Source organism: Chinchilla lanigera, unplaced genomic scaffold (assembly GCF_000276665.1).
Source record: "Chinchilla lanigera isolate Chin_1 unplaced genomic scaffold, ChiLan1.0 scaffold00014, whole genome shotgun sequence".
In the NCBI taxonomy this organism is placed as follows: Eukaryota; Metazoa; Chordata; class Mammalia; order Rodentia; family Chinchillidae; genus Chinchilla; species Chinchilla lanigera.
This window is the reverse complement of record NW_004955415.1, coordinates 3,816,366-3,819,332: the sequence shown is the minus strand read 5'-3', so window position 1 is coordinate 3,819,332 and position 2,967 is coordinate 3,816,366. Positions and strand designations below refer to the sequence as shown.

General features: G+C 46.5%; 1 protein-coding gene across 1 annotated transcript in view; it reads left to right on the top strand.

Moving 5' to 3' along the window:
• The first annotated feature begins 2,215 nt into the window (after nucleotides 1-2,215).
• Nucleotides 2,216-2,967, top strand: part of Smim3 (small integral membrane protein 3) — a 27,656-nt gene continuing 26,904 nt past the window's right edge. Inside the window, exon 1 of the mRNA XM_005380563.2 lies at nucleotides 2,216-2,376. The gene's annotated coding sequence lies outside the window, so the exon portion shown is untranslated. The remainder of the gene's footprint in view (nucleotides 2,377-2,967) is intronic.

The window sequence follows — 2,967 nt, the reverse complement described above, 5'->3', positions numbered from 1 at the left end:
GATAATTTCCTACCATTTTGTCTGTAATTTGCTAAGTCCCCCCTATTATTATGTTATCCTTCTTTATTCTTTAAAATAAAAAAAAAAATCTTTAATAATACCTGTATCAGACAGGAGGGTTAATTCTCATGTTACTATTTTACAAGTGAGGAAACTGTGATGTTAATGTCATATTATTCTCTTCAATTTAATAAATATACTTGTATAATATGGAGGACCTCCTGGGCTACTCTGCTTGAAAGAGGAGCAGTTGTCTCCATTTTGGCTGAACCTGACCCTGTTTCCATGCATTGGTATGTACAGAGCTGGCTGGGACTTCTTTTCTTTATCCCTTCAATTGGCTTTAAGCAAGGTGCTGATAGTCTTTGAAGAGGGCAGGTGTGTGTCATTGTGTATGGTGCCGCCCTCCCCCCTTTGTTCTCACGGGGATGAGGCTGGGTGTTGTGCCAATGTTCCACGCTGTCTGCTGGGATCCCGAGAGCCTTGAGACAGAGCATATGACTTCCTGGGGCTTGAAAGATTACACATCAGTGCTAAAGCACCAATCCCAAAATATTAGATACTATTTACACGTCAGTGCTGAAGCACCAACCCCAGAACATTAGGTACTATCTCAGTTGTGTTATGCAGGTTACTCTTTCTGCATATCCTACTCTCTGCATTTGCAGAGGTGATTTCAGGCCTCCTACCTAGCCCAGCTCACGGCACTCACCTACTCCCCTCGATTCTCACAATGACTTATCCTCAAGCCACTCCCTTCTTCATGAACAAATAAAACCTGGGTTTGGCCTTGGGTCAAGGCCTTTGTTTCAGATAGCCATTATTATGGCTGGACTTAGGACCCCTTGGCTCCTCATAACTACAAATATGCCTTAGTGTTATAGGCAGCTGAGTTAGATAGAAATATTATAGGCAGTCAGACAGGGCCAGGTCCTTGGAAGACAAGATACCTTGCAAATAGGGAGGTGGTACTTGCTGTGGGCCAGGGCCAGACCTCAAGACAAAAGATTAAACAAATGCACCCACATACCTCCCTAGGGATGGACATCAGCGATTGATATTCTAAATAGGTAGCAGTCACCTTGAAGAGTCACTGAACCAACCCCTTACAGGAAAAGTCCGCGTTCTGTATTCATGCCTGCTTGCTAGGTGACTCGCTTTCTCATTTGATCCCGATTTAATCAATTTTGCCTGAACAATTCTTATTGGCTGACCATAGTTTTGTCCCACCTCATGCCCACCTTGTGATTTACCATTTTTCCTCCAAACGACCCACCTCACCTCGTGGTTTTGCTCTATAAAAATCCTTGGAAAAGACAGGTTCCCCGGGCAATCCACTGGAGTCCTCTTCTGTCCCTTTCTCACGCAGAAGCTTTCTTAACCTCCATTGTTCCTAAGATTCATTTTTTAATTTTAGAGAACATGAACTCGTCCCAGATATCGTTCAGGTTGGGAGCTTCTTTCCCCCATATCATTAGTGTTTTAATTCTCTCCATGGACTGCACTGGAAGTGGTAGATTGGAATTGACTTACTAGAATTCAATAACTTTTCCATGGAGTTACAAATATAACTTCCTGGGCCGCAACAAGGACAAGGAAGGTCTCTATAGCATAAGTGAAAACAGTATTGTGCAGATATGATTCAAAATCAGTCCCGCTGAGGCAGCAATCAATGCTCTGTGCTTCCCTTTAGGGCATTTGAACTTTCTTTTAGGCTTGGTTTTTGGGTCTCAGAGAAAATTCAGTATTAAAGATATATTGAAGCCCTGCCAAATAGGAATGGCAAACTAAGCATCACTGACACTGGCTCGAATCCCAGTCTTGGCTGTCTCAGAGGGAAGCCAGCACTGACACAGGGTACATTCAGTTACCAGTTGTCCACCCAAAGGATCCCCTGACTCCCCTTCCACTGACCTGGGAGCAATTTGTATTAAATAGAGATTGCCTTCCTTCAGCTTACTCTTTCTTGTTAAATGAAAGCTTAATAAGAACTTCAAATCCTGTTGTACTCAGTTTTAGCACCCTACATTTTCTCTTTGGAGTAAGAACATGCTGTTGGGTGATAACCCGTGGAATTTTTCTCAGATCGCTTCTCATGTCGATTGCCTTCATCCTCGCTGCCGTTCCTTAAAATACTGGCATCTGGTGATGATGATTTGCTGCCGTGTCTGCTGACCTCATCGCCAAGCCAGAGAAACGGTAGACTGAAGTTCAGGGCTTAGTGTATCCAATGGGTGAAGGAAGAAGCTGGAACACAATTAGGCTCCAGGACTTTTCAAGGTCCCTCTGGTAGTTAGGACCTGTGCTGCTCCTTTTCAGAAGAATAAGGTTGGAGAAAACCTATCGCTGGATTAAAAGTGCGAGTGCCGAGACAAGGTGGGAGCGCTTCCTCTTTCTGTAGGTTGGCGGGGAGGAAGGAGACTGCAGAATGGGCGCTGTGCTGTACGGAACCTGGGCTACCAACAAGGAGGGAACAGCAAGCCTCTCCGATACTGAATCTTAATGGGCTTCTGATCGCTGTTATCACAAAATAAACACGCTTACAGGCAGACAGCAACCAGTCTCACACTGGTCCCTGAAGTCAATCCTCAAGGAGCGCTGGGAGGCCAGCGCTTTATCCTCGCCCATGGAGGCAATGGACGAAGAGGCAGAGCGCTTTAAGGATTCCGCACCCAGCCCATTGCAAAGCAGGAAGCCTGAGTCTTGTATCCAAGCTTTCTCGGTAGATTTTCTGGGGTCCGGACTGGAGCTGGAAAGGCTCGTCCTAGGACACCTTTGAAGGTTCACAGTCCAGAGAGCAGAGACCCCAGGAACGGAGTTATCTCTTTAAGGCCACAGGGGGGAGCGCGCGCCAACGTGGAAGGGAACCCGGGGCTCCGCGCTCTTTCTCCTCAAAGTTCCTTTCTTTCCCGCAGCTGGCCGGGAGGCCAGGGAGGGGCTGGGAGGTTTGCGCGGCAGCCGGGGGCG